Raw genomic sequence first — 20,261 nt, 5'->3', positions numbered from 1 at the left:
ATGAGCTCTTAGCAGGCCATTTCAAAGTTCCATAAAGCCAACTGCTTTATGAAGTATGCAGTAAGACCAGCAGAATTCCATGGGTGCAAGCCTCATTGCCTTATTATTTTACTCTATATTTTACTGTTTTATTTTTTATTTTTTTCTGAGACAGGGTCTCAGTCTGTCACCCAGGCTAGAGTGCAGTGATGTGATCTCAGCTCACTGCAACCTCTGCCTCCTTGGTTCAAGTGATCCTACCACCTTAGCCTCCTGAGTAGCTGGGACTACAGGCGCATTCCACCATACCCAGCTAATTTTTAATTTTTAAATTTTTTACTTTTTTGCAGAGACAGGAGTCTCCCTCTGTTGCTCAGGCTAGTCTCAAACTCCTGGACTCAAGCAATCCACCTGCTTCGGCCTCTCAAAATGCTGGGATTACAGGGGTGAGCCACCAAGCCCAGCTGCCTCACTTATTTTACTATAAAATGAGTTCTGCATTAGAACTGTGTTTAAAGGGATACTATAAACCTACCAAATAAGGTCCTGACAGAGGCACTGTGGGCAGGAAAGGCAAATCCATATCCAGACTAAGCATCAAATCTGGTGAGGACAAATCACTGCTCCCTCCATGCTAGAAGGGCCCACTGCAGTCAACCTGTCACCAAATAACTAGTAGGCCAGTTCCCATGAGGAATGATGCCAAGTTAAAGGCTCAACATTGACTTCTGCTGTTGGCAGCTCAGGCACTTGGCCACAGTGATAACCACATCAGACTTCGATGCAGAAAAGCCCACACATAACTTTCATCCCTGTTGCCATGGCCACCTAATACCCCCTACACCAGACTTAATGCTTCTGGCACTGAATCTGGAACCCAGTTGTTTTGAAAAGTATTGTCTTGTACGCCTTCGTATTTCTTACTGCTCTTGGGAGGAGTCTATGAACACAAAGCATTCAATAGGTATTATGTTGCTGGCATAAAGATGGAAAGAAAGGCAAGGGAAATTCCAAGTAGGCTTTGGCAGAATGGAACAGCATAGAAACCACAGACGAGCATGTAAATGAGCCTGAACTGACGGAGGGCAGTTAGAAAATAGTAGAGAATAATTTGGAGAAATAAGATCTGGTATTTCACAGAGCCCTTTGAATAACAGGTTGAATAATTTACACTTTATCTGAGATGAAGGCCTTAAGCATTTTAATCAATTAAATAAAATATTAGGAATTGATAGGCACATAAAAGTAACCTTGTACACCTTTTGATGAAAGCAGATATCCTCTCTAGAAGGCCTTTTCATGAATTCTCATCCAGGATGTGCTGGAAAAAGTCCCAGGGAGAGCATTATTTTGAGAAGAGAGGAAGAAGTCATTTTGCCGCTTTCCTGCAGTTTCTTTCCTACTTTTGTGAGGAGAGGTGGCATGTCCTCATGGTGAGAAGGTGAAGGCCTGCCATTTCAGGGGCTGGGTTAGTACCAGGATACTGATGAGGCAGGTCCGGTGCATAGGTAGGCTCTGAGTCTCTCTCCTGGGGATTACTTGCCCCTCACTTCCTGCTGCCTCCTCACCTGTGTAGAAAGCATAGGCTGGACTGGAGGGGAGGTTGTCGGAAGCTCCCATTTAGGTTTGGATCCCGGCTGAGGTCATTGTTCTCCTTTATCGGCAGCGTGGTAGGCTTTCTTCCGGCTCCCGTGTCTAATTCTCTTTTGCTTTGAAATCTAAGCAGGTGGATGAGATGTGATTACCTTTCCCAGGTAGCCCACTGCATTAACAGCTATATCTACCTGGCTGAGAGTTCTCTCAGACTAGACTTAATCCGCTTCCACTCCGAGGCATTCAGAATAAGCCTAATTTTCCTCCTGTGTATATTCCTACAATGATTTTAAAGGGTTATTTTTTCTATTTTTCTTGCATCCTGAGAAAATAGTGGGAAAACTTTTAATTCATCAGTAACCAGTAACATTTGTCATCCTAAATCCAATGTAATACCTTAAATATGCTAGATGAAAAGAATCCTCGTTTATTATGTTATTTAATTTGGGTAGGGTTCTGTTAATTTAGTCTAAGGTTGTGTAAGTGTGGATGCATGCATGCATGCACATGTGCATGTATGTGTGTTGAAGCCATCATTCTGTGCTAGTTATGACTTTGTGGATCTACCAAGGCCTTGGGGTCTTTTTCACATAAACTGCTCGTAACATCTCCTTCAACCTTTCCTTGTGCAATTGATTTTTATACACTAAAACAGAGCTCTTACATTTTTATTGTTTTAATACTACTCAATTATTTTTTAACAATTTTATCTGCATCATACTTCAATGCTGTCTTGTTTGTTTTCACTCATTGATCCAACTCGAGTTGGATAACTCTCCATTTCCTACCACTTTCCCCTTGACCAGTCAGCTCTATCCACAGTCACCTTCTCGCAGACCAAGCTTGTTCCCATCTCAGGACATTTGTGCTTGCTGGTCCCCTGCCCGGAATTCTCTTCCTGCAGAATGTCTCCCTCTGCTATTACTCTCTGTTGTCTTTTTCATTATAGTGATTTCCTTCACTTCTTTTGTCATGACATGACATTATATTAGATATTTATTTGCTTAATTTTCATCAGCCTTCTTCCTTAGAATATAAAATCTATGAAGTCAAGGTCTTTAACTTTTCACCACTGGATCCCCAAGGACTTGGAAAGTTTCCTGAAACATAATAGATGCTTAATAATCATTGTTTGAATGCATGAATTAAATAGTCTTTTAAATTCTTAATTTGATCAGCCAAATTTTTTTTGGCTCCTCCTTCCAGATTTGTGTCATTGACCACTTTGGTAAAGCTGCTTTCATCATCCACGAAATTGTTGATTAAAAAGTGCTCTACAGGATAAAGGCAATTTCAGAACCACATAGTCCTTTGCCAAATAGTCTCTATCAGGTTTACATCTTTTCAATTATTAAAAAATCTTTCGAAATAAATTCAAGCAACTCTGATTTCATCTCATTTTCCAACATATATTTCTCTATCTTTAATATAAAATATGATCAAAATTCCTTTAAATCACTTAAAGGACCTTCAAAAACTGGCCCCAAACAACCTTTCCAACATTTATATTTCATCACTATCTTCTTTCTACTTCCTTCCCACAGACTTTGTGTCTTTTGTTCTAGTCTCACTAAATGTGTTGTGATTCTTAAAGCATGCCATGGTCCTCATCTCCATGCCTTATATAGGAGTCGCCAGCATCCGGGCTGCGGACCAGTACCAGTCCATGGCCTATAGGAACTGGGCCGTATATATTACCCAGTCTGTGTCATTTTGTTACAGCAGGAGGTAAGCAGCTAGTGAGTGAGCATGACCACCTGAGCTCTGCCTCCTATCAGATCAGCGGCTTCATTAAATTCTCATAGGAGTGCAAACCTTATTGTGAGCTGCACATGTGAGGGATCTAGGCTGTGTGCTCCTTATGAGATTCTAATGCCTGATGACCTGAGGTGGAACGGTTTCATCCTGAAACTATACCACTCACTTCTCAGTCTGTGGAAGGATTGTCTTCCATGAAACCGTTCCCTGGTGTGAAAAAGTTTGGGGACCACTGCCTTAGCACACCTGTTCCAGTTACCTGGAATGCCTCCTCTCTCCACCCTCACCTCCAAACAAATGGATCTATCCTTGATGTAGCATAAATGCCACTTCCTTCATGAATCCTTCCCAAACTTCCCCAAGTGATTAATCACGCCCTCTCTTGTTCTCCCTCAGTAATTTTGATGTTTCTTTAGTATTTTGCCTTTTGTTTCATTATCGCTACCATATTATTTATGGGTCTCTTTCCAGGGATAAAACTTTTATCTCTCCCAGGCTATGGACTTAGATACCCATTAATATCTATTGAATAAAGTGAAAAACATGATGAAATATTTTGTTCACTGTTTGCTGTAGTTTAATGAAAGCAGGTCACACCCAATGGTACTGACTGACATCCCAGACTGGCTTCTATCAAGGTGGCATTCACCTAGATGAGTTTTGTGGGGTCCATCTTACACTTGCTATCTCAGAAGCCAGAATTTCTGTTTTATTGGAATTGGAATGGGCTTACCTCTCAATGGTAGATTTGCATTGACCAGGTTCACGTAGATAGGTAAAAACCAGAGTACCCGTTATCTACTGCTATTGTTTGAATGTTTGTGTCCCCTCTAAAATTCACATTGAAACCCTACTACAATAGTATTAAGAGGTGGGGTCCTTAAGATGTGATTAAGTGTGATGGCTTCAGCCTCATGAACGGGATGAGGTGCCCTCATCAAAGGGCTCCAGGAAACTAGCTAGGCTTTTTGCTCTTCCACCTTTTACCACGTGAGGACACAGCAACAAGATGCCATCTTGAAAGCAGAGAGTAGTCTGCACCAGACACTGAATCTGCTGGTGCCTTGGTTGTGGACTTCGCAGCCTCCAGAACTGTGAGAAATGAATTTTTATTGTTTGTATATTACCCAGTCTGTGGTATTTTGTTATAGCAGCACAAATGGACTAAAACTTCTGCTTTCTAATGACAAATACAACTCTTCAGACAACTGAAATTCTCAAGTCAAACTATTAGTGCATTATTTCCCTGTAGGCAAGCTATATATCAAGTGATATGCTATGGGACAGAAGAATTACTTGATCTTAAGTATTTCTCAATAAAGGGAGCATGAGACCACCTCCTGCATTAGCGAAATAAGCCCTCTAAGGAAACCATAATGTTTGAGGTTGGTTAGCCAAGACTACCTTCCATGGACAGGTCCCAGAGGATCACCTTCAACTTGGTTGCTCACACTCCATTTCCTGTACAGTTGTGGTCAACTAACATCTCTCTGCCCAACCAGGATCCAAAGAAATGTCACTAAATATCTGGTGATTGTTATATTCATATTTAAATTCCTATTATTCCCATTCATATATTCATGGACACCCACCTGGTTTGTTTCTAGTCACATTTATTGTGTAAGAATTTAACTAATTTAACTCCAAGAACAATTACATTTACACCTCATTGTCAACCCTAATTAATGACAAGGCTTAAAGGGGCTGAGTGACTAATCAACTTGTCCTGGTCTTATTTCCATTATACTGTTCTACATGGAAATGCTTAATAATTATTCAAACTAGTTCTTCACCTTTTCTATCTGTTTAAAAGCATTTTTTTAAAGGCTTAAAAACTTTGATACCCTAGTGACACTTCTATGAATCTATCCTATGAAAACTATCATAGAAGTATAAAAGTTTGTAGCTAGATAGATGTCCATTTCTGCATTGTTTATGACAGTTAATAGTTTTTTTTTTTAAAAAAAAACCTAAATGTCAAACAACAGGAAATTTGTTAAATAAATTATAACTAAAATCAGTCACTGACGTGATGTCACACAACATTGTTCATCATACATTGTTAAGTGGTAAAAGGCAGATTACTAAACACTGTAAAATAGGATTCTACTTTTTGCAGGCAGAAACTTTATGGATACATAATAGGAAAAAGACTAGAAGAAAATAAACAAAAATATCTAAAAGAAAGTGGTGTTAGGATTATAAAGATGTCCTCCTTTTTTTTTCTTTTTCTTTTCTTTTTTCTTTTTCTTTCTTTCTTTTCTTTTCTTTCTTTCTTTCTTCTCTTTCTTTCTTCCTTTCTTTCTTTCTTTCTCTCTCTCTTTCTTTCTTTCTTGCTTTTTCTTTCTTCTTTCTTTCTTTTTTCTTTTTTTTTGAGACTAGGTCTTTCTCTGTCACCCAGGCTGGAGTGCAGTAGTGTGATCATGGCTCCCTGCAGCCACGACATGCTGGGCTTAAGGGATCCTCTCACCTCAGCCTCTCAAGTAGCTGGGACTACAGGCATGTACTGCTATGCCAGGCTATAAAAAAATTTTTTTTGTAGAGACAGGGTCTCCCTATGTTGCCCAGGCTGGTTTTGAATTCCTGGGCTCAAGTGATCCTCCTGCCTCAGTCTCCCAAAGTGCTGGGATTCTCTTTTGTTTTTCTACACAGGTTGAGTATCCCTTATCTGAAAACCCAAAATCTGAAAGGCTTCAATGAGCATGTCAGCACTCAAAAAGTTTTGGATTTTAGAGCATTTCAGATTTCAGATCTTTGGACTGGGGATGCTCAACTAGTATTTTCTAAAGTTTCTGCAATGAATGTGTATTTATTTAATTGTTTAATGGTGCCATTAGTATGATGAAAAATTTATTTTTGTAATCTTATTTAATGGTATTTTAATAGGAAACAAAAACTATATGCAACAATATATCAGTATTTTCCTTATGTAACTCTGTATAAGAAAGTTGTTTTATCTCCACTTTACATGTTATTAATTTCCTGTAGTAATATTCTACTGCTGTACTTCTTTAAACTTATTAATCACCTGTATTTCTATTCATATAAAGGCAGACAAGCCTTTTGTTGTTATTTTCTGGGAGAGGTGATTACAAGATATTGAAGATAACGACCCCTATGCAAATATTCAACGGACTAAGCTTAATTTGTACTACTGTAATGTGATATCAATTATGATTTTGTTTGCCATGTGGAAGAACAGGCAGTATGCTAAAGCTACAGAAGGTACCTCTTCATAGTTCATCCTCTCCTAATGTTGCATTGATTGGAACAGAGACCACAAGAGAACAAGGGTAGATCAGCATGAAATGTCCTTCTGCTGGTCAATCAGGAACACTATGCTTGTATGTGAAGTGCAGGAGCAGTTAGATCAAGGAATGTTAACATTTAATTAAAGATCAATTAAGTGTTAATTTAATTTCTAAGTTCAAGGAATTTAAAGCCAGTGTGGTTAAAAGTAATGAAATATAAAGTCCACTGGTTCTGTGTATGCTCTTCTATTCTCATCCTCATATACATCTCTTCCCTTTGGAGTTCATTCACTCGCTGCTGACCTCCCTCCCAGACACTTTTACTCTGTCCAGTGGAATGTTCTCTTGCTTGCAAAGAAACTCCACATCATTCTCAAGCTATTTAAAGACTTTTTTTTGGCCGAGCACAGTGACTCTCGCCTGTAATCCCAGCACTTTGGGAGGCCGAGGCAGGCAGATCACTTGAGGTCAGGAGTTCAAAACCAGCCTGGCCAACATGGCTAAACTACATCTCTAGTAAAAATACAAAAATTGGCCAGGTCATGGTGGTGCCTGCCTGTAATCCCAGCTACTTGGGAGAATGAGGCAGGAGAATCACTTGAACCTGAGAGGCAGAGGTTGCAGTAAGCAGAGATCGCACCACTGCACTCCTTGGAGATAGAGTCGGACTACATCTCAAAAACAAAACAAAACAAAACACACGCACACACACACACACACACACACACAAAACAGCATTGACAATTTCTGTTGTCTTAACAAAACCCGGCTTTCATCCAAGGATACTGCTTGGCTTCCTTTACCACTCTGCCCAGCAAAGGGTGCTCATTCTTCCATGAGCCCAACACCTCTAGGTCTGGGAGGAGTGGGCCAGATCCTCCTAGCTCCACACTGTTGCTCCTACACCACTGATCTCACAGTGCCGGCCTCATGGGCATGTGTCCAGTGCAGTTACACAGGGCCTCGTGCACAGATGCCCCATGCTTGGGGTTTCATACTTTGCAGTTACCGTCTTGAAACTCTTAACAATTATAGGCTAATTCATGTCTCCTCCAAAATTCTTATAAGGTTGTAACCCTCAGTACCTCAGAATACAGTGACTTAACTTGAAGACTGGGCCTTTAAAGAGGCAATTAAGGTTAAATAAGGTCATTGGGGTGGGCCCTAATCCAATAGGATTGATATCGTTATAAGAAAAGGTTAAGACACAGACAGACACATGTAAGACCATGTAAAGACAGATGGAGATGGCCATTTACAAACCAAAGATAGAGGCCTCAGGAGAAACAAAACCTTGATCTCGGACATCTAGCCTCCAGAAATAGATTTCTGCTGTTTAAGCCACCCAGCCTGTGGTACTTTGTTATGATGGCCCTAGAAAATGAATACAACAATTTTACCTTTTATTTTGTGTTTTATCAGTGAGGTCTGATGGGATGCTGGGGCATGCACCAGGGGCTCGAAGCCTTGGCTCATGTGGGCTCCTGCCCCTTGCTGCCTCCCCACCTCTCCAGGTCAGGTTCTTGGCCTCCTGTTCCCTGCCCCCTGGGTCCTGTCCAGCCTGCCTCTTTCTGTCAGATCCTCAGGCAGTGACCAGGTCGTGTCAGTGGAACAAGCCCACCTGTGTTCTGCCATTGCCCTCTGCTCCTGTTGGGAGACTGGATGCAGGTGCAGGTGGGGCAGAGGTTAAGTGAGCATCCTTGGTGGCATCTTTGGGTGGAGCATGGCAGCACCATCTTCCCTCCAGGATGGCAGTGCCACACTGTGTTTGTGGGCAACTTGTCAGGGCTAAGTGTAGTGAATGCTTGTAAATTTATGTTGCCTCAGCATCCATTGTTAAATACAAGTTTAACTTTTTCATTCCAGAAATAAGGCTCAGTCATGCTTGACACAGTTTCCAATACTATTTCTCACTCAAATGGCTCCAGCTGGTAGCCAGAGATAAAAACTGGAAGAATCTCTCACCCAGCAAGCTGGGCTCCCAGCCTTCACACTGCTTTCTTTAAACGAAACATTCATTCTGTTTTTTACTGGTACATAATATTATACATTTTATGGAATACATGTAATATTTTAATACAGGTATACAATGTGTGATGATTCATTGTATACATGTATTTCAAATATTCACACATTGTATACATATATTTCAAATATTCTCTATTGAATATTTCAAATATTCTACATTCTCTATTTTCTCGCTATTTTGAAATATACAATATACCATTGTTACCCTACTGTGGTATTGAACGCCAGAACTCATTCCTTCCATCTAACTGTATGTTTGTACCCATTAACCAATCTTTCTTTATTTCTCTACCCTGTTCCCCACATGCACCCCCTTCCCAGCTTCTGGGAACCATCATTCTACTCTCTACCTCCATGAGATCAACTATTTTAGCTCCCACATATAAGTGAGAACATGCAATATTTGTCATTCTGTGCCTGGCTTATTTCACTTAACATAATGATTTCCAGTTCTATTCATGTTCCTGCAAATGACAGACCATTCAGACACTGGCCCTCGAACTCAAAGTGACCACCTTTCAGTCACAGCGTGACCTCCTGGAACTAGTACCTGCTTGCTTTAAACCCACCAATTAAAACTCCCTGCAGGAAATCTGTTTGGATAATGCCCTGTACCCAGTAAAGGCGTTGGCCCCTGGGTCCCTTCTCTCTCTGCCTGAGCTTGCTGACCGTGTCGTGTGTGTGTGTGTGTGTGTGTGTGTGTGTGTCTGTGTGTGTCCTCCAGGCATGGTGTGTACCCCCCCAGGGTTTGTATGCACTAAAAACTCTTAACCTTTCACATGATGGTTGTGTCATTGAAGCTTACATGCAACCCCTAATGGTGAGCCCAAGGAGATGCATGCAAGTGGATCCCCTACTGATGTGCTACTGTCTGGTCTGCTGATGGCTGCTAGAAACAGTAGCTACCAGCCAAGTTGCTAGAAAAACTCAAAACACTTCATTCAAAACAGACAGACTCTTGCCAATACTGATCCAGATCCCAAGGGCATCCTGATGTGGAGGTTGCCACTCCTTGATTCTTCCCCTTCTGCTGTGGGTGGGGGCGGTGGCCTGTGGGAATGAGGAGGTGGATCTCCCTGTCTCCAGCTGGGGTGCAGCACTTCAGGGGAGGTAGAACTCAGAAGCCAGTGGGCCATGCACTGAGTCAGGGGACAGAGCCCCCACTGGGTGTCTCTGCACTCCCTCTGCAAATATCCCCATGTCTGAGGAAACAAGAAATGAAATATCAAATAAAAACACCATGACAGGTCAAGAGAGAGAAAGACTGCAGAAGGAAACGGTTTCATATTTCAGTACCTTTAATGGCACTATATTTAGGCCCCCCATTTTTGTTTTGCACAGCGCCCATCAAATTACATAGGCAGTGCTGCCCAGCCCCATACAAAACAGTCACCACTTTTAGGGCTCATACAATTTGGTGATTTCACCCTCTGCATCTCTGCTCAGTACCCTTGCTTCTGGACATGCAATCTACTCTCTTAGCTAGTATCTTTATCCCCACTCCCAGCTACCATAGTTTACTCATCCATTATCAACATGCCAGCGATGTACAAAACTAGTTCTCTAAAAACAAAACAAAGCAAAATAAGCAAGCAAACAAGCAAACAAACTAGCTCTCTGTTTTACTGACCTTGAAATCCACTCTGGAAGAACAGTTCCCTCTTGTAGGCCACCCTTATCCTTTTCATCACCCAATAGCTCCACCTCTCAGCACTGGAAGGAAATGTGAAGGTTTTGGGCAAGTCAACCAGCTGTGTGATACCACACAAGTTAGCTGCTGTATTGGAGCTTCAATTTCTTCATCTGTAAAGTAAGGAGAATACTATTAACTTTATAGATTTTCTGTAAGGATTAAATAAAATTCTATGGATGATGTGCTTAGCATGGTGCCAGGCACATAAGACGTTCTCAAGAGATGGCTAGCGCTTTCCTCTTCAATCACAAACTCCTGTCTCTGGGCTCTCAGTCTGTTGCCCCCATCAGAACTGACCTCCAACACCAAGACCCCCGGCCCCTCCATGTCTCCATTTTCTGTTACTTTATCATTACACCATCCTCACCTCCACCCTCAGGCTTTATGTCCCTAATTTTTATTTATTTATTTATTTAAAAATTTTTTTTTTATTTTAGCAGCATCCTATTTCTTTTCTGCCTTATCTGATCTGCAAAATGCTGGCCCTGGGATCTGCGTTTTCTGTTTCTGTGCCTGGGTGCTGTTAAAGTCACCACAGCACCCAGCAGACACATGCCACTACATATTCATGGGTTCCCCTTGGGTTAGTTTCTTTCTGCTGCTTAGGGGTCTTTTTGCTTGTCCCAGGCCATCCATCACCCCTTACTCCACAACAGTTGTTAGAAGGCTTCTCTTCAAGCCTCCTTGCCTTTTCTATCCCTCTGGCTCTCAGGCACTGCCTCTGCTTTCAACTGCAGAGAAAAAAAATAGCAGGTATTGGGCTTAACTCTTCATTCCTGCTTTTGCTTACGGACAGATCCACAGAACATGCATTCCTCGCTCCCGCCTCCCGTCCTTATCTTCTTGCCTAATCCAAATGTTTTCTTCTATGCTCTTGATCCCTTTTCTGTCCTTTATTCAATCAATCATCTTTCCTACTTTATCTTCAGCCACTTATTTTTCATGTCTGCTTCTCCTGAACACATAAACATAGCTTTTTCAATATTTAGGAGGAAAACCCCTTCTTTCATCATATATCTTCACGTAACTTCCGCTTCTTCTTAGCCAGGCTCTTTGATAAAGCAAGCGCTGGCTTGCTCCTTCTTTTACTTCCTGTTTGTTCCTCAGCTCCTACATAAAGGGTTTGCCCTCCACTCCATTACCATTTCTCTCTCTCAGAAAATCCATGGCATCCTGGCTGCCAATCATAATGATCAAAATTTAGGCTTCACCTCACCTGATTTCTCTGCGGCATCTGATATTGTTGAATACTTTCTGGAAGGTCTCTCTCTCTCTCCCTCCCATTCCAGGAGATGGCTCTCCCTTGATTCTATTTCTACCGCTTTGTCCCTTCCCCCTCTACCTTCTTCATTTCTTCCTCCTCTGTTTCCTCAGAGGCTGCCATTCTCTGGGCTTCTATTAGGTTGGTGCAGAAGTAATTGTGATTTTTGTCATTAAGGTAATGGGTTTTACCTCGCCGCTGCTGTGAACAGAGGTGTTATTTAAAGGTAACTGCCACTCCAGCCCTGCTGGGTATTCGTAAGATCTCAACCACATGTGCTACGTCCCGTCAGCTGGGAGTATTTGCTGTAGAGATGTTTGGGCCCACTGGCTCTTCTTTCTATCCATAATCACAACATTTTAAACTGTTGCTTATTCTCTAGTTCCTCTTGTGTCTAAGCCACTTCCCAGTTCTGTCTTTGCTCCCTGACTTAAAAAATCTTCTAGTCTGTCTGACATGGTCTTTCAGAGGGCTGCAAATAGTTAAAGAAGCCCATTTTTATACAGTCTCTTGTATCTATGGGAGGCCTGGTTCATCCTAGCATTCTGACTGTGGTTTGAGCGTATTTGTTACCTCCATTAATATCCACGAACAGTGTTTGGGGGACATTATCCCCAAAGACCAGATTAAAGACCAGACCCTGTCGCGTGTCATGGCTTGGTCCTTGCCTACTTTTCTAACCCTATCAATTCTCCTGGAAGTGCTCATTCCTCACCAAATAAAACCACTGGCAGTTTCCAGGAGGCACCAAGCTGCTCAAGCTCTTTGTGTGAATGGCCTTTCTCACTTCTACCCTCCTCTGTCCAGCCACCCTACCTCCCTCTCCTCCAGCCCATTGCCAAGTTAACTACTTCCACTCTCTCACTCGTAGCTCTGATCAATCTTTTCTACAAATGCTTGCTTCTCAACTACCATCCTAAACTTCACTTTCAATCATGTCTTTGTCTCCAGAGCCCAGCCAGGCAGCATCTGTTGATTGGCTAAATAAGTGAACAAAGCTGGAGGAATGCTTCATTAGAATTCCACTAGGGGTCACTTTCTCTACATTCCAGGAAGAAATAGTGCAGGCACTTAGCAAATCAACTTTCTGAAAAATTCAGCTTTGTTTAATTTTTAAAGTAATTTGTTGTTTATTTAATGGAAACTGAAATTCTCCATGTTGTACAAGCCTCGAAGCACCGTATGATTGCAAGGTCTTTCTGGTTTTATGGATAATATCAATATTCATGTTTGTGTAAAAAACTGAAATTGAACATGGCATTTAATTTTGCATATTAATAATTCAGATCACTGAATTTATATGAAAGGTGCTTTCCTATTTTTAGCTTAATAGCTTTAGATAAGGTTAATATTTAATTAGTTCATTTCAAACATGTTTCTAAATTATCCCAAATATCTGTTCTAAACCTTTATTTCTTTTCTACTTATTTTCATTTAATTTCAGTTGCAAAATTAATGATGTATTCTTACTGATCATCTTGATCTGCCTTATATCACAGAGATTTTAATAAGGGGAGCTGAAGAGAGGGAAAGTGATTTTACTAGTAATTAATAGCCACTAAAATGCAATACAAAGACATTTAGCACAGACAAAATGTTCTAATATTTCAGTTACTTCCTTAAATGCAAGATTCTTGAGGGGCCTCCAAAGCAGCCAAGGTATTAAGTTTCTGTTTTTAAGGAAAAATATTGTTCTTAGCAACATTAAACATAGCATAGTAAATAGTTAAACACTAAGCTATATTTCCTGTCAAACTTTTAAGACACAGAGATATCAACAAATGATGAACTACCATGAGGTAAGTGTATGGACAGAACATGCAACAGGTGCCATTGGAGCACAGGGAGGAATTACGTAAAGATGGTTTCCTGGCAGAGTGTGTTGCAAGGGATATTTCCTGTAAGCTTTGGGCAAACATAACAGAAGCCTCCCTTTCTAATGACTGTGTATAGGCTTGAGCCATTTCTCCAGAGTATGTCAGGGAAACTCCATCTACATTAAGTAAACCCGGTGTGTGTGAGCATACTGCATAGAGATTTTGGTATTAGAGATACTCTTACTACTTTGGCACAACCTCAACATTCAGTAAAGTGGAGGAGGGCCTTGCTTCTTCACCGTGGTTTTATTTTATTTTATTATTATTTTTTGAGATGGAGTTTCACTCTGTCACCCAGGCTGGAATGTGGTGGCTTGATCTCGGCTCAGTGCAATCTCCACCTCCCAGGTTCAAGGGATTCTCCTGCCTCAGCCTCCCAAGTAGCTGGGATTACAGGTGCCTGCCACCACACCCAGCTAATTTTTGTATTTTTAGTAGAGATGGGATTTCACTATGTTGGCCAGGCTGGTCTCGAAATCCTGACCTCAGGTGATCTGCCCACCTCGGCCTCCCAGAGTGCTGGGATTACAGGTGTGAACCACCACGCCTGGCCATCACCTTGGTTTTCTGCCCATATCTGTGCCAATTCTGGAAAGAATTCTTGGAACAATCATGATCTGCATGAGTTCTATGATGAATCCCTAAAGCATGGGTTTCCCACATAGTTGGAAGCCATTTCTGTGTCCTCTATCTGGAATGCTCCACCTGCCCACAATGCACTGAACTCTTCCTCTTTTCTGGACATTAACAGAAAGGTGACTTCAGGCTTGGGCTGTATCCTTTCCTCTGAGAAAACCTTCTTTGACCTCTCAGATGAGGTTAAAGCTCTGTTTTAGGTGCTCTGTTAGCTCTAGACACTTCCCCTTTGTAGCATTTATCACTGTTGCACTTTGCATTGGGTTTCTGGTCATTATTGAATATCCGTGTCCCAGACTCAGCTAAAAGCCCCAAGAGAGCTCCAGGTGTGTCTCTGCTCACCTGTACCTAGCAGAATGTCAGGCATGAAATAAGCATTCAATAAAGATTTGTTGAATAAATAAACTCAGATATGATATGAATGTGCTAAAGGACGAATAAATAACTATTTAAGCTGCCACACCGATGGGTTGTTCTGGCAAAAGAAAGAACAAATGTATGCCAGCCTTTCTTCCCAGTGAGACTTATGGGAAAGGTGAGCAGAGGTCCTCTGACTTTGAGTTCTGCTTAGAGAAAAAACTCTATCTTCAGTTTCTATTAAATCTTTTTTTTTTTTTAATTTCGAAATGGAGTTTTGCTCTTGTTGCCCAGGTAGGAGTGCAATGGCATGATCTCAGCTCACTGCAACTTCTGCCTCCTGGGTTCAAGCGATTCTCCTGCCTCAGCCTTCTGAGTAGCTGGGATTACAGGCGTGCATCACAAGGCCCGGCTAATTTTTTTTGTATTTTTAGTAGAGGCAGCGTTTCACCATGTTGGCCAGGCTGGTCTTGAACTCCTGACCTCAGGTGATCCACCTGCCTTGGCCTCCCAAAGTGCTGAGGTTACAAACATGAGCCACTGTGCTCAGCCAGTTTTTATTAAATCTTTCAAGGCAGAGCTCTAGGGTCTAGAGTCTATGTTTTGTTTGTTTGTTTGTTTGTTTGTTTGTTTGTTTAGACAGAGTCTCACTCCTATCGCAAAGGCTGGAGTGCAGTGGCATAGTTTTGGCTCACTGCAGCCTTGACCTCCCAGGCTCAGGTGATCCTCCCACCTCAGCCTCCCAAGTAGCTGGGATAACAGGTGCACGCCACCATGCCTGGCTAATTTTCTGTATTTTTAGTAGAGACAGGGTTTTTCCATGTTTCCCAGGTTGGTCATGAACTCCTGAGCTCAAGTGATCCACCTGCCTCGGACTCCCAAGGTTCTAGGATTACAGGTGTGGGTCATTGCGCCTGGCCCAGGGTTCTGTATTTAGGAAAGTTTTGGAATGGAAAGAGAGGGTCCTGGATTATGCTGGATAGATGGGATTGAGCAAAGGGTAGCCAAAATGTTCTACATAATAAAGAAACAGGAATGTTAGCTATTTTCCTTTGCAGCCCAAGAAACTTGTGATTTGTAATTCTAGATGCAGGGAAGAGACTAGATGTGAAAACAGACTCTGTGGGAAGGAATGGGCCTCTAGAATATATCACCAAGTCAGAGATCTAATGCTATTACTCATTTTCCTTCGTCTACTACTACTGGCATCATTTACTACATCAATAGCTATTCTGTGTTCAAATACATTATTTATGTGATCCTCAGAGGAATCCCAGAAGCAAATTTAGGATTATCACCATTTTACAAAGGAGGAAACGAAGACTAATCAGTTAAGTAACTCATTCAAGGAGGCACATCCAGTAAGGGGCTACTCATATGCTATCCTGCATTGAGGAAGGAAAAGGCATTTTAATGGTAGTGTTTGTTCCCTGATGGTAATTTAAATAGTTTCTTGTTTTGAGTTTCTTTGACCCATTATCCCCAACTCTTCGAAAAAGGCTTAGGTACCACCAGATGGAGCAGGTTTACATTATCAGTGCTTTGGGAAAGAGGGAGAGCTGTGCCTTAGCTTAGGGTAAAGAGAAAGGACAGCAGAGACAAGAAACAAGACAGCTGTGGGGTTGGAGAATTGAGCACAGTAGGAGGTGATGAACACTAAAGACAAAGCTTCCCCCCTCCCTGTACCCTGATAAACATTGTAGAGATACTAGACTTTCTGCAATTATATGAGAGGGAGGACTGAGTTATTTTATTTGGATCTTACCAGATAGGTCAATCCCCGAAGGCCCGAGGATTTGGGAACACCTATTTCTCCTGTTGTCTCAGAGGTAGATGCATGCCCATTGGTGCTTGACTGCCAGCCCTAATCTGGTCTCTCTTTGGTCTCTGCTGAAAAGACTCTACACCTGGACCCACCAAAGACAGTTCTTCCTTGTCCCCATTTTGCTGCCTTTCTGTCAGTGTCCAAATTCACCTGTACTTGATTTTTCTAACATTCCTCCATGCTACTGAGCCTTTCTTTGTGCCACACTGACCAGGGAGGTTCACCTCCTGCCCAGAAAATGGGCATTTTCTCAGATAACTTTTTACATTTTTAGATCATGTCAAAAGCCTATAATGTTCTGGGCAAAAAGGAAGGTGGTTTACTAACAATTATAGGTTCAGCCTACTATACAGACATAATAGGTTCCTGTTTAACGGGAGAAGAAACTGAGGCTTTCAGAGGTTGCCTGCCTTGCCCAGTTCATGCCACTGGTAAATAGTAGACAAGTAATGACAAAATAAAATCATTAACCCATTCCTTTAGATTTGTTTTAAATTTAAATTTGTTTAAAATCAATATTTTTTGGTATACTTTTATAAATGTTTTCTTGTGAAATAAACATACATACAGAAGCTGCAAGAAGCTTGAAGGTACAGCTTAAATTATCACACACAAAAAACCACCCATGTAACTACCATTCAGACCCCAAAATAGCATGTTGTTAACATTTCAGAAGTCTCACAAGTCCCTTTCTAATCAAAATCTCCAGATTCACCCCAAAGGAAAACATTACATGACTCTTATTATAACCAATTTCTTTTTTCAAAAAAACCTCAATTTTTAGCAGCTTTATTGAGATACAATTCACACACTGGACAATTCACTAAAGTTTACAATTCAATGCTTTCTAGTATACTCACAGAGTTGTACAACCACCACTATAATCCATTTTTGTTTTTGTTTTTGTTTGTTTGTTTATTTTGAGATAGAGTCTTACTCTGTCACCCATGCTGGAGTACAGTGGCACAGTATTGGCTCACTGCAGCCTCTGCATGCCGCCAAGCAATTCTCCTGCCTCAGCCTCCAGAGCAGCTGGGATTACAGGTGCCTGCCACCACACCCAGCTACTTTTTGTATTTTTAGTAGAGATAGGGTTTCACCATGTTGGCCAGGCCGGTCTCGAACTCCTGACCTCAAGTGATCAGCCTGCCTCGGCCTTCCAAAGTGTTGGGATTACAGGCGTGAGCCACTGTGCCTAGCCATCAATTTTTATTTTTATTTTATTTGTATTACCCCATACCCACTCCTCAGCCCTAGCCAACTACTAACCTACTACCTGTCTCTACAGATTTGCCTATTCTGGATGTTTCAAATAAATGTTTAATACAATATGTGGTCTTTTGTGATTGTCTTCTTTCACATAATATGTTTTCAAAGTTCATCCATGTTGTAGCATGTATCAATACTTCATTCCTTTTTATTGCTGAATAATATTCCATTGTATGGATATAACACTTTATCTACTTATCAGTTGATGGGTATTTGGGGTGTTTGCAGGGACTTCAACATTGCATAGCTTGTTTGTGAAAGATTTTGGCTATTATGAATAATACTGCTATGAACATTCATGTACAGATTTTTGTATGGATATGTTTTCAGTTATCTTGGGTATATAACTCAGAGTGGAATTGCTGAGTCATACGGTAACCCTAAATTTAACATTTTGAGAAATTGCTTAACTATTTTCAAAGCAGTTGCACCCTTTTGCAACCCCATCAGCAACGTATGAGGGTTCCAATTTCTCTACATCCTTGCCAATATTTGTTATTTTCTGGTTTTTTTTTTAAGTATAGTCAACTTTTGGGTGTGAAATGGTATCTCGTAGTTTTGATTTACATTTCCCTGATGAATGACACTGAACATCTTTTTATATGACTGTTGTTCATTTGTATGTCATCTTTGGAAAAATGCCTATTCAAATCCTTTGCCATTTAAAAATTGAGTTGTTTATCTTTTTATTGTTTAGTTGTAACAGTTTTTTATATATTCTGAATACTAGTCTCTTATCTGATACATAATTTACAAAATATATTTCTGAGTTGTCTTCATTTTCTTTCTTTTCTTTTTGTGCCATACCAATAACTGGCTTTAATTTTTTTAAAAAAGGAAATGTTATAATTTTTAAGAAGAGTTCCAAAAAATTTAACAGCATTTCCAGCAATGATTATTTCTGAAATAAAAAGATATGAAACATAATTTATACAAAACTAAAACCCAAAAGCATTCCTTCTTGCTTTTTCCTTTTTAAAGAAATCCAGACCATTTGTCACAAGAAAGTTTGGCAAGTTACAGCAGCTGCAGCCTCAGTCACCCTCAGAATTGCTGTCCTTCCTCCTGGGGACAGAGCACGTCACTGAGGACAGCAACATGTCTTCAATCGGTTTCTTAGGGTTTGCCTCCAGGTCTATCTTAGTTGCTCTAGATTCAGTTTCCACTCCAACTCATCTCTCGACAGGTTCATGCCGCCAAACACCAGAGGACTGATAAACTGAGCCTTGATATCTCCTTCCAGGTAAACAAATATCATGGGCAGATTCCTAACAGGTTAATTGGGTATGCAGGTTGTTGAAATGGCTTTGATAAATTTGACACCAGGGAACTTCCTGGCAAGTCCACCAAGGTGCTGATTTATCAGGGCACAGAGGGGAAATTCCTTGTTTTTAAAGGTGCAAGATTACCCGCAAACTCTCACCAGCTTTGGTAACTTCTTGAACATAATCCTTTCCTGAGATCTCCAAAACTTCTCCAGATTTATTCTTCAGTTTAGTTGCTTTCCACTCAGATAGTCTCAGCTGTCTGTACATTTCAATAGCATGTTCATCCTCCTCATTAAATTTGTCTTCATGATCCTCCAGCTCTTCCAAAGTCATATCTTCATACATTTTCACCACTGACTGCTGGAGGATGCGCTGCTCCTCTTCTGCCTTGTTTTCCAATTCTTTCAGACTTTCCTTGGGGGGCAAGATGCCCTTTTTGCTAAGATGTCATTCCACTCAGTGTCTGTGTTGGGGCCCTACATCTTGTTTTCAATGAGTTGTCTTCATTTTCTTGATGTCTATTGAAGTACAAAAGTTCTAAATTTTGATTAAGTCTAATTTCTCCATTTTTCTTTTGTTATTTATATTTTTGATATATGAAAGCAACCAGTGCTTAATCTAAGAGTGACTCTGATTTTTTCTGAGTTTAATTTTTTCAGTTCTTACTTTTAGGTCTATGATCCATTTTGAATTAATTTTTGTATATGTTTTGATATGTGTTCAACTTTGTTTTTTTGCACGTGAATATCCAATTGTAGAAGTACTTTGTATATTCTGGTTATAAGGCCCATATTGGTTTTATGTGCAGCAAATATCTGCTCTGTGGCTTGCCTTTCACTCTTTTGATGGTGACTTTTAGATAATATAAACTGATAAAGTTGAGTGCATTAAAATTAAGAGTTTCACTGGGTACAGTAGCCTGTGATCCCAGCACTTTGGGAGGCTGAGGCAGGAGAATCACTTGAGTCCACAAGTTCTAGACCAGCCTGGGCAACATAGCAAGACCCCCATCTCTACCGAAAATAAAAGAAAAAAAATTAAGAGTTTCTGTTGATCAAAACCCCTTAGGAGTGGGCCTTCCTGATTGGCCTCCCATATAATATTCCAGGCTTATCTCCTATGTGTACCATCTGTTTTAGCCACAGTAAATTATTTTCCTCTCTGTAAATACATTCTGTCCATTTCCAACTCTGACTCTAACTAGAAACACTTCTGTTTTCACATTTTAAAGTCGTATTCATTGGCCGGGTGTGGTGGTGCACACCTGTAGTCCCAGCTACTCTGGAGGCTGAGGCAGGAGATTTGCTTGAACCCAGGAGGTAGAGGATGCAGTGAGCGAAGATCGCACCACTGCACTCCAGCCTGAGCAACAGAGTGAGATGCCATCTCAAAAATACATAAATAAATAAATAAAGTTTTATTCATTTTTAAGGAGAGCTTAAATAATACTCATCTGTGCTAGGTGT

General features: G+C 40.8%; 1 pseudogene; it reads right to left on the bottom strand.

The window, feature by feature from the left end:
- Positions 1 to 18,561: 18,561 nt before the first annotated feature.
- On the bottom strand, positions 18,562 to 19,277 carry LOC100614744 (phosducin-like protein 3; annotated as a pseudogene).
- Between the last annotated feature and the right edge of the window lie 984 nt (positions 19,278 to 20,261).

This window comes from Pan troglodytes, chromosome 10 (genome assembly GCF_028858775.2).
Source record: "Pan troglodytes isolate AG18354 chromosome 10, NHGRI_mPanTro3-v2.0_pri, whole genome shotgun sequence".
In the NCBI taxonomy this organism is placed as follows: domain Eukaryota; kingdom Metazoa; phylum Chordata; class Mammalia; order Primates; family Hominidae; genus Pan; species Pan troglodytes.
Note: the sequence above shows the minus strand (reverse complement) of the source record. Positions and strands in the feature narration are given on the sequence as shown.